We start from the raw sequence: 17,220 nt of genomic DNA on the forward strand, positions 1-17,220 counted from the left end.
GGCTCCAGTGTCTCATTCTATTTTAGTTTATTTGCATTTTGTTTACCTGGAGAGTCCGACTGGGAAGAAAACATTCCTCATTTCAGAAGAGGCCCAGGGAGAAAAAGTCCACATTAGTTAAATTCGATAAAAATGTAAAGTACATTGGCTTAATTACATACCTACAAGGTTTTTTTTTCTTTTTACAAGAAACATCTTTATTAAATTATCATGTGTGACACAGACAGCCTTACATTTATATAAATGAAAAATCACAGTGGCACAATCTCAGTAGCAAACATTATACCTTACAAACCGTGCCAATACAACTGTAGTTGCAATTATTACACATCACTTTTAATTTACTCAGTCACTGTCAGTTAACCACTGCATAATTCATTCAGATCCTACCTTCTTTGATCCTACCTTCTTTTAAACATCATTCCTCCTCTGCATGTAGCGATCCAACATTTCCCATTTTTTTCCTGTTTAATTTACTCCTACCCTTTTCTAAAGATCCAAGTTCATGTTGTTTTATCTCTGTTACTATCTCTGTTCCTTCTAAAGTTGGTTTAGACATCGACTTCCATTTTTTTAGTTATTGCTTTTTGGCAGCCATCACAATTAGACTCAGCAAGGCCTTACTATGTCTAGGCAATTTTAAATCTGTATCATAGCTCAAAAAATCATTTCTCTAGTCACTTCAATTTGCTCACCCAACATCTCTGACAGAACAGTCTGTAGGGAATCTTTAAAGTCAGACAACTCATTACACTCCCAGAAAATATGTTCCCAGTTAACTCTTTCTTCCTCATCACATGTCCAACATTTGCTGTCGACCTGAGGAAAGATTCTTGTTAGCCTGCTTGGGGTATCAAAATATCTATGTAAACACTTACAGGCATATTTGAGAGACATACATATATTCCCCATTGTTTCTTTGTGAATTGCTTATCCAGTTTCTCCTCCCAATCCTTCCTAACATATTCTGATTGATTCTTATAGTTACCATGCAATATTTTACATACTCTACTAATTATTACTTTCCTAACAGCCACTTCTGTTATAGATTCTACTAAGAACTCTACCAGTGCTGCTCTTTCATTTAGGAGCCCCCTATTACTTTCTCTTTGCCTGTACTCTGATATCAGTCCTCGATATAGAAGGGAATCTCGCACCTGCAGTCCAAATAAGTTCTCAGCATCTTCTAAATATTCTATTACCTTTCCCTGTCTAGTTATTTGCTCCCACTACCTTGGTTCATTTGCCAGTTTTCTCCAATATACTCCCACCCCCTCTTGCCTATTGTATGTATCCTAATTGCAGTCACCCCTATCAGCAGAATCTCCTTTCTCCATTCCTTTATTGGCTTAGTTCTTAGAATATCTTCTGTTACTTTATGAATATAATATTCTGTACAATTATTGTTCTCCTTAAAGGTTTGCATCCAGAATCCCAGTCTCATCCTGTTACTTGAACTTTCCCTGTTCCTTCATCATCTCTTTCCACTTTGAGTTATAGTTTTCTGCTTGTGTTATGTATAGGAGCCTCAATTGTGTTGCTCTGAAATGCCACTTCAAATCGGGTAATCCCAATCCACCCTGTTCTACTGGAAGAGTAAGCTTATCCCACTTGACTCTTGCTGTCTTCCCATCCCAGATAAAATCCTTCAACTAATTATTAATTACTACCCACAACTTCTCCTCTGGTTGAAAAAATATCCTGACCTTTATATAAGACTAAAGGAACTAAACATTTTAACTGCTTGTATCTTACTATCAATATCCATATAACAGAGTTTCCATTTTCTCAATTTTTGTATTATCTTTTGTTTGGTCTCTTCCCACATATCCTTAGCCACATCAGTATCATTTTTAATCCATACTCCTAAACACTTTATTTTATCATGTCCCCATAAGTATAGATATTGCTGAACCAATTTGTATGTGGGTACATAATTTACCGCTATTGCTTTTGTTTTGGCTTCATTAATTTTATATCCCAAAAAGGTTTTAAATTGTCTCAATATGTTCCACAACACTGTAATGTTCCTTTCTGGTTTTGTCAGGTATAAAATAGTGTCATCTGCAGCTTCTCTTGACTACCATACCAACTATATCTTTGAATTTCTGAGTCCCTTATTTTCTTTGCAAACTGTTCTAAATATAATGCAAACAACAAAGGAGAGAGAGAGAGGACACCCCTACCTAGTTCTTCTGCTCAGCAGAGATTATCAGAGAGGACCCCACCCACTTTAATTTCTGCTCCAATCCCTCATATATTCTCCTAATTAACCTTATAATTTTTTCAGGGAATGTAAATCCTTTCATTGCTCTGCTCAAAGTCGCGGCTTACTCTGTCAAATGCACTCTCTGCATCAAGACCCAACAACAACAGTGGTATTTTCTTGCATTCTGCTTCCCTCTGGATCAACACTGCTCTGTTAATGTTGTCAAATGGTTGCCTCCCCTCCATAAAACCACACTGATCAATATCTATCAATTGTGGCATCACTTTTGCCATTCTTTTGCCATTATAAACAAACACTTTAAAATCATGACTTAGTATTGAAATGGGCCTGTATGAAGCTGGATCTGATGGATCTTTACCCTTTTTAGGTACTACAGCTGCTACCACTTTCTTCCAGGATGTTGGCACTTTCTCTCCTCTTAAAATACTGTTAAACAAAACCTTCCAGATCTTTATCCGATTTTTCCTTCTTAGCTTCCATACATTCACAGATATACCATCTATTCCTTTTAGTTTCCTGTAGATTGGTTACACATCACCATTTTTATCTCATCTCCTACTATCCTAATTGTTAGTAATTGAACCTCCTCAACCTCTAGCCTGGGCATATTTAATTCTTCCATAAAATTTCCATTTGTACCTTTTCTTGATTTCCATATTTCTCTGCTTTATAGGTTCCCTTGTTATCTTCCTTGTTATAGGCTCCCTGAGCTTGGTGAAAGCCCTTTTTATCTTCTTTTGCCTAAGTCGTCGTGCTAAAAGTTTTTGCGCTCTAGGGTTATTTTAAAAAATAGTTGCTTAACAGCAATCTTTTTAAACTCATGCATATTGTCGAGGTAATCCTTTATTTTCTGTTTAGCATTCTGCAGATGCTCCTGTTCTTGTTATGTGAGATTCTCCCATTTTGCAGCACTTTAACACTTGTCAGTCCCTCCAAGTAATTCCTGTTACTTCTTAATCATATCTCCCTTTCTTTTATTTCCACCCGATTTTTAAATTCCACTTTAATTTTATCCCACCCCCTAGCTATATTTTCAGAAGAAATTTCTATCCTAATACCTCCTGAATAATTTACACTGCCCATTCCTTAAATTCCTCTCTTTTCAACAGATAGATGGGAAAGTGCCAGTGTCTCGTTTTTATTTTAATTATTATTGGCACATTATCTGAAATAGTTATTGGGTGCATATCAAGACCTTCAATTAGATATATATGTTCCTTTGAAATGTATATTGTCTGGCCTAGCCCAGTTTTTCTATCTTGGAGAAGAGTATGTCAATTCACTCTGAACTCGTAGTACTGAATTCACATATGTCATGCCAAATGTTTTCATAAATTTTTTTAAAAATCTACCCTCCTTTGTTACATTTCCCCATCTGAGCCCCCAGACACATCTTCACCATTGCAAATCAAACTCCGGTCCCCACCTATAAGTAATATTCCTTGCTGAAAGCGGATTATTTTTCCCAGAATTTTCTTAAGCTCCATTACAGCAGTTTTCAGTGGAATATAAATACATGCCAGTGTAATCCTTCGCCCTTGCCAGTAGCCCCTTAATACTATAAATCTTCCATTATTGCCCTTTATATTTTCTTCTGTTACTATTGGATGTCCTCTTGCAATTAATATAAGTACTCCTCTCCTCCTTTGCCCCAGATATTCTGCTGAATAACCTTCTTGATATTATCTTTTTATGAAATTCAGATGTTCAGTTCTTTCCAAGTGTGTCTCATGGAGCATAGCTACTTGCACTCTACATTTTTAATATAATTCACTACTCTTTATTTTTTGTATTTATCTATGAGACCATTAACATTTAAACACATTACAGAAAGAATCATATTCTTGAGGGATTATCCTTCCCACCATTTATGTATAACAGCTTTTTTCTTAAATGTATGGTTCCAGCTTTTGTATTCGATGCATGTTCCATTTGGCAGGTTAATCTTTTATACAATTGTTTTTTGTCATCTCCATTTGAGCCTATATCACATCTTGCAGATTTTTTTGTTTTATTGATAACCCTCAAACAAAAACACAAACACCCCCCTATATCACTGTAAAACCTAATAACTTTATAATAACACACAAAACTATGTACATAAGAACAAATGTTCTAAAATGATAGCCACACCCACAGGCTAGAGACACACAAAAAGAAAGATCATTCATGCTAAGACACATGATACAGCTTGTGCTTTTACTAACTGCTATCTGATTTTTGTCTCATCTTTATAGCCCTCCCAGCTAGGAAAACACTTGAATGCTTTCAGTAAACACTTTCTTCAAGCCATTTCTCTTTATCAAACCAGGCACAAACTGCTAAAGATAACTTGTTTACCGAAAAAAGCCTTATAATGTTCAATATTCTTTTCCATTTACATGTTTTGTAATATACCTGTTGCTGGATAAGTTCTAGGGTTAACCTAATCATTTGCCTGTATGCAAGCATACGAAAAAGCACACTAATTTTTCCTTTGCCAAGCTCTCTCAACCAGACCCTTCCTTTCTCCTTTTAAAACTGAACAGGTAAAAAGAGAGAAGGGAGAAAAAGAAAAAAAAAAAAAAAGCACCTGTTTATATTAATATCCCCATTACATTAAAAAAAACTGAAAAATCTTTAATTCATAGCTTACTATGAAAATCATGCAACATTTAAACTTTACCATTAAAACAGAGAAAAAAAGAAATTTGTTTTACTTACAGTTAACTTTCTCCCTTCTCCTTCCCTCTCCAAATTAGTTCTCCTGATGCTTAATGCGCAAACCTCCAGACTGGTAGCCCAACATAATGCATCAGAGATACTTCAGGTGCAGCTAACATTGGGTAAGACAGCGATTTAGGTCGTTGCCTGCTATAGGTCCCCAACCATGTCCCAAGACTCGCACTCCATGTTCCTAAGCACAATGGAGAATATTAGGGTTCAGCCTAACACTCTCTCACTAAGCGACTTCAACTACCCCTCCATTAACTGGGTAAACTACTCATGTACCAATACACTTGCCCAACATTTCCTGCAGTTCACTAATTCCAATGCCCAGGACCAGTTCGTTCTTACCCCCACTAGAGGTAGCAACATCCTTGACCTGGTCATTACTAACATGGGCGACCGTTGCTCTACACCAATATTCATCTCCTCCCTGGTTAGATCAGTCCACAAACTAATCACCTTGGAAATCCACATCCCCCCCAGCAAAGGTAACCACCATGAAAAATTTCTCCAAAGCTAACTTTGGGATCCTAAAAACAGAGGTGGCTAACTTCACGACTCCCATGCAAATGGAGAATAGTTGCAGGACTGCAGAATCATGCAACAATGCACTGTACGAATACGTACACAAATGCATGGATCTCGCCATACCCAATATAACCAAGACACTTTCCTCCAAAAAAAGGAAGCCAATCTGGTGGTCCCCAGCCATAAACAAACTCTACAACAGAAGGAGGAAACTGATGCAGAATAAGGTGAAGTCCCAAGACTGGAAAAACTCCCTTATCTGCCTCAACAAAAAGTTGAGATCCCTCATCAAATCCCCTAAAGCTGGGTATGAAAACACAATTGCAGCAGATAGTAAAGACAACCACAAGGCCTTCTATAGTTATGTAAAGAATCTCCATGGCAATACCCAGATTTATTCTGAGCTACTGCACAATGGTACCATCTATACCGAGCCAACAGATATTGCCAGTATACTGGCCGATAGATTCAGTGCCAACCTCACCCCCCCAGAGGACCAATCACAATACCAGTAGATTGCCAGGCACCCAGTATTACTGCTGCACAGGTTAAAACAGCACTGTCCAAGGCCAAGAATACAGCTTCTGTGGGACCTGATAATATCCCAGGATGTGTTCTACATGAACTACAGAGTGAAATGGCACCTCACCTGTGTGCCCTGTTCAAATCACAGCTTCACCTCAGGCTTTGTCCCTGCTGAATGGCACACTGCTACAGTCATCCTTCTCCACAAAGGAGGAGCGACTACAGACCCTGGGAACTTTCGCCCCATTAGCCTGACAAGTCTGATATGTAAAGCTATGGAATGCATCACCATTGACCTAATAAACAAGGATATAGGGAATCTCCAAACTCTGGATCCCACACAGTTTGGTTTTGTGAAGGGTAGATCATTCCTGCTCAACTTGGTCGACTTCTTTGAGTCCGTCGTCAGAGCTGTGCATGAAGGTTAGGTGGTTCATACAGCCTACTTTGATCTGGCCAAGGCTTTCGTTACCATTCCCCACTCAGGAATCATAGAAAAACTCAATAAGCTAGGCATCAACCTCTATATCACTATCTGGGTTGCAAACTGGCTCACAGATAGAACCCACAGTGTGAAAGTAGCTGACTCCAAGTCAGACTGCTGATTAGTCAAGAGTGAAGTCCCACAGGGTTCGGTCTTGGGTCCTCTCCTGTTTGGTATCTACTTCTCTGAAGTCCAGGCCAACATGAAGGGACTCTGGCTGACAAAGTTCACAGATGACTGCAAGTTGGGAGCTATTATTAACTACTCAAGTGATGTTGACATCCTACAGAATGGCCTCACTGTGACCAAAGACTGGTGTCAGAACTATGGCCTTAAGCTCAATGCCAAAAAATGTGTCATCATCCCCTTTGGGAAAAACCTGGCTCCCATGAATTACCACATTATTGATGGTAGTCCACTGAACACAGAAGACGTTATAAGAGATCTGGGAACACAGGTTGACAGCAACTTCTCTTTTGATCACCACATTGCCACTGTGGTCAGAAAGTTCTTCTATGTGGCACACCTCATTACTAAGGGTTTTGCATCTAGGAAGAAAGAGGTCATTGTCTTACTCTACTCTTCCCTCATTAGGCTAATCATTGAGTACAATACCCCATTTGGCATGTACTTCACTAGACACCTGCAACAACTGGAGAGGCCACAAAAGTACCTCACAAAGAGGATCCTAGGCCTTAAACACTTGCCCTATATGGACAGACTAAAAAAACTCCAACTATTCTCTGTCTCATATCGCCTACTTAGAGGCGATCTCTGCTTGACTTACAGAGCCATGTCTGACCCAGCTCTGTTAGAAATGCTACATCTAAAGAAATTCCATTCCCTCCGCACCACGCACTCCAGAGACCTCAATTGCATTACCACAATTAACGGAATATGCTGGAGGGACAGGTTCATAACCCAGAGACTGTCCATGCTATGGAACAGCCTTTCCATACATGTTAAGCAGAGCACCTCGCTGACGCTCTTCAAGAGAAATCTTGATGTATGGATGGGAAACAGAAAAATCACCCCGGGGATAACACCAGTGGCTCTACTCAACAAAGGCACTAGGAACTAAGGTCAGGTGGCACTATACCAAGGTAATCCTATGGCTAGGCTTGTAAAAGCCCCAGGGCCATTAGCCTAGTAGACACCTATGAACCTATAATGTAGGGCATATGCTTTAGAGTCCCCTACAAATTTAGCATAGTCCACAAAAATACAATATTTCCAAATCCTCTTGTTCTGCTGTGTTTCACAAATATAATTATTGCTTTGTAATCCCACATTTGTTTGTTTACAGGTAACTGATTTTATTCGCCAAACATTAATAACATGAAGCAGGGTATAAGCTTTAAAGTTCCCCAGGAGTTTCCAAAGTCCAAGGAAGTTCAGTATTTTCAGAATTTCCTGTTCTGTCATGTTTCACAAGTATAATTATTGCTTTATCATCTCAGAGTTGTTGCTTTCCAAGTTAAAATCTTTAATCCTGTTCATCTCCATCGCCCAAATCCTGTCTCTCTCATTTCCAGCATATTCCAGATTCTTCTAGTTGATTCTTATGTTTTCTTCCTTCTCTCAAGCAATTGAAACAGTGGAAAAGATTTCACGGGCTCAATCTCTCTGTAGTCCTTAGCACCAGGAAAACACGAAGCAGAACCTCCTTCTGATTCACATCTCATTCTTTGTTGGACAAAATTACAGTTGTGTACACTTACCGTAAATGTAGATGTTCGAGTGTATTCACTGTTGCAGTCATTACATTTGGGTAATCTGCTGGCAGGTTGCCCTCAATGGGCCTGAATTCCAAAGTCTTGGGTCCTGCGTCGGTTGCCGTCTCCTCTTCCATGACGTCAGATCGTCAGGGGTATAAAACATGCAGCCGATGCCATTTTCTTTAGTTTTTCTTGCCCCCAATGTCAGGTGCCCCCAAAAAGGTAGCAATATTATATATAAATATCTATATATATGCATCGATATAGACTTTACCTTCATCTACAAGCAAATACACCACATAGGTTGTAGAAGATAGAGAAGGAAAGATAAACTGTAGAATGACAGGGGGATGGTGGGAGGGTAACCTGGACTGCAACAGTGAATACACTTGAACATCTACATTTATGGCAAGTGTACAAAACTGTACTATGTTCTTCATGTTTCACTGTTGCAGTCAATACATTTGGGTAGAATCCCAAACCTATGGTTGGGAGGCTGGAGCTAAACAGCATTAGGTGCGACTATAAGGCCCTGCAGCACTGCAGTGGCAAAGCCTGCTCTGGACTTAGAGTAGAGAGGCAAATGGTAATGCTTTGTGAAGGTGTGAACAGAACTCCAAGTAGCAGCCTCTAGAATGTCTTTGGTTGGTACTCCTCTGAGAAAGGCTGCCAAAGTAGCTGCAGCTCTGGTGGAATGAGACCTAATGCCCTTGGGCACAGGTTTACCATCGTGTAAGTAGCAGAAACGGATGCAGTGGCTTATCCACTTTGAAATTGTCTGCTTTGTGATAGCCTTTCCTTGTGATCCTGCAGCATATGACACTAGTAATTGCTCAGTTTTTCTTAGAGCTTTTGTCCTGCTCAAGTAGAATCTTAGCTGTCTGTGTATATCCAAAGAATGCAGAATTCTCTCCCCTTTGTTCTGTGGATTTGGATAAAAAATTGGCAGATGAATTGCATGGTTAAGAGCCACACTGGAAACCACCTAAGGCATAAAAGTAGGATTTGTCCTCAGAGACACCCTGTCTGGGTAAAATATGATAAAAGGCTCTACAGCCATGATGGTCTGTAGCTCTGAAACTCTTCTTGCTGAAGTAATTGCTAGTAGCAGAGCTTTCTTCCATGATAAGAAATTTATATCAGCGGTAGCGGCTGGTTCAAATGGAGGCAGGGCGAGCTTTTCCAGCACATAATTGAGGTCCCATGCAGGTAATGGTGATCTTCTAGGAGGCCATAGGTTTTTGGCTCCTCTAAGATACTGCTTTAGTAAAGGATGAGAAAAGATTGGTGGCTCTGTATCGTAATGAGCCGAAATGGCAGAGGCATGGATTTTGATTGATGAGAAAGATAGGCCTTTGTCAAGCATCTCAGTTAAGTATTGTAATATCTGAGGAAAATGTGGTTCTGCTGTATCAGTTCCTTGTGCTCGATTCCAAGCACAGAATCTCTTCCATTTTTCAGCATAAGATTTTCTAGTACTAGGCCTTCTGGCTTCCAAAATGACATCCATCACAGCTTTACTGAGAGGTGTCGTTCATATAATTACATGATTAGCCATGCTGCCAGGTTCAGAGTTTGTAGTTGATTGTGCAGGATCTGATCGTTTTGCTGGGACAGTAGTTGTGGTCTTTGAGGTAAGGTCCAGGCCTGGCTATTGAGACAAGTTCTTTAGGATTGGGTACCACTATTGGCGGGGCCAGTCCGGTGCAATTAATATCATCTTTGGCTTCTCGTGTCTGACTTTTAGGAGGACCTTGGGTAGAAGAGGCAGAGGAGGAAAGGCGTAAACTGACATGTTTTTCCAACTGAAGGATAGGGCATCCACTTTCCATGCTTGTCTGTGGTAAGTCCTTGTGCAGAATCTTTTCAATTGATAATTTTGAGGAGAGGCAATTAGATCCATGTCTGGGCTCCCCCATTTCTCTGTTATCATGCTGAATACTTGTGGATTTAGTTTCCACTCGTGAGGATCCATACGGTTTCTGCTTAAGTCGTCTGCCAGAGTGTTCTGTTTTCCTGGCAGGAATTGGGCTTGAAGATTTGTTTGGTAGGTCAAAGCTGTGTCCCACAGTGCCATGGCTAATCTGCAAAAGGGGGTATGAATGTGTGCCCCCTTGCTTGTTTATATACCACATGACTGTGGTGTTGTCTGTCTATCAGTAGTTGTCCTGGATGTAGTAAGCCCTTGAAGGCTGTTAGGGCATTTTGAACAGCTAGCATCTCTTTCTGGTTGATATGTAGATGCATTTGATTTGGTGCCCATATGCCCTGAATGCATCTTCCTGCTGTGTGGGCCCCCCAGGCATACTCTGATGCGTCTGTTGTTAAAGTTTGGCTGGCAGGGGGTAGAGTGAATGGCCGTCCCATGTTTTGGTGACAGGTCTTTGCCCACCACAGAAACTCCTGCTGCAGGCAGGGAATGAGAGGAATCATTGTTTCCACACTGTGTGAATGTTGACTCCATAAACATTTTAGGTACCATTGAAGTTTCCTCATATGCAGTCTTGCATATGAAATTAGTAGGATGCAGGATGCCATGAAGCCCAGAGCCCCAGAGCCTGCAGAATTGGTCTTGCAGAAGACTGGGTTTTTGTTGCCATCAGTTTGAAGTAAGTAGTTAGTTGCCTTTGTTTGTCTGGCATGAGGCAAGCTTGCACCCAGGAATGTTAGCTTTTGAGAGGGTACCAGCTGTGATTTCTTTTCTTTTCATTTACTGTGTACCCTAGGCATGCTAGAAGCCTTTTCACAAATGCCAGGTGTTGTAGAAGAGTGTCCTTGTTCTCTGCTTGAATGAGACAGTCGCCCAAGAAAGGATATATTTGAATACTTCTTTGTCTGCAAAATGCAATTACTGGTGCAAGGCACTTTGTAAAGACCCTGGGCACAGTAAATAAGCCAAAGGGCAGTGCAGAGAATTGGTACTGCATTAAGCCAGCCTTGAATCTGAGGTATCTTCTGCACTATTGCCTTACTGGGACATGCAGGTATGCCTCTTTTAAGTCTAGAGTCACCAGCCAAGCATTCTTGCCCAGCATGGGCAAAAGCTGTTGCAAAGTGAGCATTTTGAATTTTGGAATGCCCAGGTATGTGTTCAAAATCGATAAATCCAGTATTGGCCACCAGGCCTTGCCCTTTCTGTGTACCAAGAACAGTCTTGAGTAAAAACCTTGTCCTTTTTCCTGTTCTGGTACTGTCTGAATAGCCCCCATATCCATGAGGGACGTAACCTATTTCTGAGCCTCTACCCATTGGTTTTCTGGCAGGTCTGGCCAACCATTTGTCATTGGCAGAGTGTGGAAATGGAATCTGTATCCCTGTGATACGATGTTCAATACCCACTTGTCCTGGGTTTTTAACTGCCAATTTTGAGCAAAAAGTGCTAATTTTCCCCCTATGGGTGCTGCCAAAAGATAAGTGCTTGGTGTAGGTAGAGGGAAGTCATTGGGATTGCTATCTGTAGGTTTGCGCTTTATCTCCTCCAGATTTGGAGGTGGATGCGCCCCACTGCTTTGACCTGAATGAGTCTTGAGTCTGGTACCTGGGACCCTTAGGGCATCTGGATTTGCCCCTTTGAGCTCTGTCTGACACAGGAAAGGACCAATTTTTTGTAGGCCAGTGTCTACTGAATCTAGGTGGCTGCACTTGTAAGAAATCTTTAACAGTTTGCATTTTCTTTAAAACCTCTTCTGCCTTAATACCAAACAGAGAATCATGCTGTAAAGGTGCATCTAGCAATTTAACTTTAACATGATCAGACAAATTTTGTTCCTTTAACCAGGCATGCCTCCTAATCACAGATCCAGTAACTGCGGCCCTGCAGGAGGCCTCTAAAGAATCAAAACCACATTGCAAAGTATGCTTTCCAACTTGTTCAGCTGCATGCAATAAATCCTGCAGTTCCTTATTTTCTGCACATTCTGAAATCAACATCATTTTCTGTTTCAGCAACCCCATAACATGTTGTTGGTACTTAAGCATATGAAATTGACAGTTTAAGGCCCTGATTGCCAAGGTTGCAGATATATGAACGTTTTTCCCCATCTGTCCAGCACCCTTGGATCTCTGTCAGAGGAGGTAGGGTTTTTTGCTGTTGAAGCCTTAACTCCCTTTGGACCCTGTGAAATAGTTTCAGGATCAGCTGCAGGGTTTCTAAATAAAAATTTATGAGAGTCAGGGACCCTGTAATTCCTGTCAGGCTTACTGGGAGCTGGAGGTAAAGAGTCAGGAGTCAGGCTTGACTCCGAAAAAACATCATCCACAATGTCTAACACAGGGGGGAATGGCTAAAGGCTTGTGCTGAGGGAGAAGGAGGAAATCCCTGAGCCTCTTTTTTGATTCTGAAAAGTCTTGACTCTCCCAGTGAAAATGCTCCCTCAAAGTATGCAAGGTTTCTCCAAATGAATAATCCTCAGGAGGAGATGCAGATGGAATGGACTCCTCAGCATCAGAATCCTCATAGGGAGGTAAAGATAATTCCTGATCAGAAGAGGAATCAGAAGAAATAGAAACCTGATCTGAAGATTCATGGTCAGTGTCTTGCCTAGGCCTCTTATCTGGAGGGGAATGGGTACCCTTGATCAAGGTAATAAGGTCTTCAGCCATTTTGATCATCTGTTTTTTAGGCATAGATGCCTGTGCATGTGGCTCAGGCATCGATACTTTAGTTTTAGAAGGTGTCTTTGCCTTTGGTTTTGCAGCTTTCGTCGGTTTGATATAAAAATGTTGAGGTCTGAATACACCCTCAGAAGCCAATGCCTGCTCAGCGGCTCCGGACCCATCCGAGGGAGATACATCCATCGATCCAATACCTTGAGTATCTTGCGGCATGCCCGACTCCACATGGGTGTCGGTAGAGGCCTGTGACTCGAAGGTAGCAGGTATCAGGGGCTGCGAAAGCACCTCACTGAGTACCGGCGAACCAGCGACTGGCTTAGGAGAAGCTTCATCATCGGTTTTGGATCTCGACTGCCTTTCTCTGTCCTTTTCTTTGCGTTTTTTATGTACTCCGGTAGTCGGATTGCTATCCAACTACATCTCTGGATAGTTAAATCTATTTCCAAAATACTTAGATGCAAAAATATATCGACGCTTAATAGTGCATTGGTTAAATCTAGCACAAAACCGACAGCCAGGCACGTTGTGATCAGGGCCTAGGCAAGGAATAAAGTATAAATGGAAATCCTTATGAGGTATTTGCTTTTCACAAGAAATACAATTATTAACTTTTTTCTGACATTGGTAAAAAGCAAGAAAAATGTTTCTCCAACGGGGTACTTAGCTTTATTGAAGACTTCGGTTCTGAAACTCAAACGCGAATATTTCAGTAGTCGGCCAACCAGCACTTGCGAAATGCTTCTGCTTCGGGCACCACGCGGTAAGAAAGACTGATGTCATGGAAGAGGAGACAGCAACCGATGCAGGACTCAAGACTTTGAAATTCAGGCCGACTGAGGGCAACCTGGCAGCAGATTACCCAAATGTAATGACTGCAACAGTGAAACACGAAGAACATCTTTTGTATTTCCTCCCTAGCATGTATTTCATCAAAAAATGATTTTTCCCCTCCAGGGAAAAAAATCTCTGAAGATGGCTGGGTACAGCAGTTTAAATCTCACTCCTGCTTTTCGACATTCAATAAATAATGGACTACATGTACTCCTCTTCTGCCTAGTGTACACTAAATAATCATTCTCCACAAACCCTCTACTATCTTCCACTTTTACTTTATCTTTCTGCCACAGTTTTGTAAAAATCATCCTCTTCTGTTGAAAAGGCTGCATTTTTACTATTAAAGGTCTAGGTTGTTTTTTAATAACCAGATTTGGAGCATATACACAATACGCCCTTTCAATTAACAGTTCCTGTTATGGAATACCAGGCCAGTTGCATATTTGTGCTTTCATAAAATTCATACAGTCTGTTCCTTACAACTTCTCTGGTACAGAATAAAATCTCAGGTTTTCCTTAGGTGCTTTGTCCTCTAATTCTACTATTTTTTAAACATCTCTTGTTGTTGTTGTTGGTCTTTCGGCTTTTCCCGGTTAGGGGTCGCCACAGCGGAACTCCGGTCCGCTAAATGATTGGTAGTTGTTTTTTTATGGTGTCGAGTTGCCAGCTCGACGCCCAACCTTCAACGAAGGCACGCCCATTCAACGCATGTCTTTCGAACGCCCACTCAACCGCGGGGAGGACATGCAGACTCCACTCTTGTGCAGTCTCATATTCAGCCAGCCTTTTCTTCATTTCAACCTCTGAGTTTTGCAATTCTGTCATCTTATCTGAATATCTGTTTAAAGCTTCTTCCTTTTCCAGCTTCTTATTGTTTGTGTTCATATACTCCTTCAGTGTTTTGTTTATTTTAACCAGGTCTGTGTGGAGCTGCTTTATACTCTCCTCTAGGTTACTGGAAGTCATGTTTGGAACCTGTAATGCTTCTTGCTGAACCACTGCAGTACTCCTCTCCGTCTGTGCTTATTTCTCACCTCTTGCAGCTGATTTTCCTCCAGATCCTTTACATTTCTCTTTTCCTGACATCCAGGCAGTGTACTTACTAGCCAGTTACTGAAATTTACCCATAAATCTATGTCCACTGGCCTTCTTTGCTAAGTTTCTGTTTCCAGACTGAGAGAGCCAGAATTAAACTGTTACAAAATATGCAGCCATCTTGGATTTGCCTGTACATACCTACAAGTTTCAAAACAATGAAATGTACAAGAGATAGACTTTCAGAAGTTTGTAAGACGTATGTCAGTAGTGAACACTGATGCAACACGATGATATAAGTATAACATTTAAAGTTTTTTAATTTATACTTTAGCATTACATCACAAAATGATAAATGCATGTGTTGTCAAGAGTTGCTGAAAAATAGACAATTAAAAACTCGCATTAATTATAGTCATACACATTATTCTAACATGGTAGGAAATAGTTGCAAAGAGAAGGAGATGACAGTGGGTTGAAAGGGGATAAGCTGTTGTCATTGATCTTCTTGCTCTGTTAAAGACATAAAGGGCAGTTCTGTAAAGAAAGCCAAGTTTCTGATGTAGTTTTTTTTATTATGAGCGCAATATGTTAGGCATATCTCAGGTCATCATCTATTGTGACACCTAAGTAACTTGGTATGAGGTATTACTTCAGGTTCTGGCAGTAATGTGGAATAAATATTTTAGGGCTGTGATGTGGTTAGGGATGAACAACATTAGCTTGTTTTTTTTTTTTTTTTTGGGATTAACGGGTAGGTTTTGTAGCCCGATTTCTGTAGATGTGAAGGATACTCATGTGTTTTAAACAGTGTAACAATATCTGCTGCAGAGCATACAAGGGTAGAATCATTAATACCGGGTGATTTACCAGCTCTAAGTACTATTTGCTATTGTAACTCTCTAAAAGATAAAAAAATTACCCCAGTCTCCTCCCCTATCATGTTTACCAACTTCTTCCAAAATTAAGCCAAGTGTCACCAAAGCATTAGTTAAATCCCAGACTTTTCCAGAAAGCATTCACATTTGGAAATTCAGTTGCATGATAGGCCTTTGTCCAAATGTCATTTGCACATTTGTGTGACCAAAGGACTTTTTGGAGTTAGGTATTAGAACATGAGTGACTACACACTATTCATATTTGAGATGTCTTATTTTTATATAGCACACAGACACCGAGGGGATTTGGTAAAGCCTACACGGTCATTTTCTATCATGACGCACATGATAGCAATGAAATATAGATTCAGTAAGTACCATGTAGAGGCGCATACCCCTGTGCAAACAAAGTAAACACTGTGGCATGCTAATTACAGGATAAGCAGCTGAACTGCATACTAATTGACCAATCCAACATGGTTTAGCTATTCAACAAGCTATAAAGCATTCATGTAGATTTTATGTTGGTTTTTCCTGCGGATTCCAAAACATTTGGAATGCAGAGACAGAAAAAAGTCTACATAGACAGAATGTTAGGGGCTGCTGCTGCTTTAATTCATCTGTATGTGCTACAGGCTGAACCCAGTGGTGCTGCTGCTTCTGCTAACAGGCCTAGGCTGAGAAGGAGAAGAGTTTTCAGGCCCCGTTTAACTTTTCACAACCTACATGATTTGAAAATTGTGGAGCGCTACAGGGTGGACAGGCACACACTACAGAAACTCTGGGAACTCGGCTGCAATCAACTCGTAGCCAGAGCCAACCCACGGGGAACCCATGGCAGTAGAGTCAAAGGTACATGTAGCCCTAAGAATATGAGCTACAGGTACCATTCAGAGACTAACAGAGGACATGCTGGGGGTGTCACAGGCATCAGCAAGAAGGATCATCCACCATTTCCTGAATGCTATGCTCCAACATGCCAGTGACTACATATATTTTCCCTGTAGTTCTGAGGACAGGGCCATAAATATACAGGAGTTCTACTGTGTACCACACTGCTCTGAAGTACTGGGTGCCATAGATTACACACATATAGAAATTAAGGCACCATCTGGGGAAAAAGGTAGGCTCTACATTAACAGAAAGGGCTACCACTCTATCGCACTGTTGTGATTATTTTGCTGCTTGTGTATCTCTGCTACCTCTAAACTACAACAAAAAGAAAAAAATCTTGCTTTTTTCCCCACTTTCTGAAAGTTAAGAAAGTTCAGTTACAGATTTGCTGTTCTGAACTGTTTGGAAGTTTCTAGAAGGCCAGTGCTTGCTTGGGCTAAAGGGAAGTCTCTGTGTTCACCAGTGGGAGTGGTTAACACTGAACAGCCTGCCTGTCCCTGGAGGAGTGGTTACTACCTAGAAGCTGTAGTTTTATTGGACATTTTGGGTCAATTCTAAACTCATTGATCTCTCTCTCTTAAAACTCTACAACTCTCTTTTTGTGCGGTTTTGCGCACTGAGCAGCGTCAGGTAGCGCCGCCTAAACAGGTTTAAACTATTCCAGGCTCCACAAAGTCTGCTCTTCACTTTTTCCCTTAGAATTGTTCAAACTCTCAAAGTAATCACTCTATTCTCTTTCTAAAGCCCTGCACTTGCTCAGCTCTTATAAGG

This window comes from Protopterus annectens, chromosome 8.part0, assembly GCF_019279795.1.
Source record: "Protopterus annectens isolate FY-2018-M chromosome 8.part0, PAN1.0, whole genome shotgun sequence".
Lineage (NCBI taxonomy): Eukaryota > Metazoa > Chordata > Ceratodontiformes > Protopteridae > Protopterus > Protopterus annectens.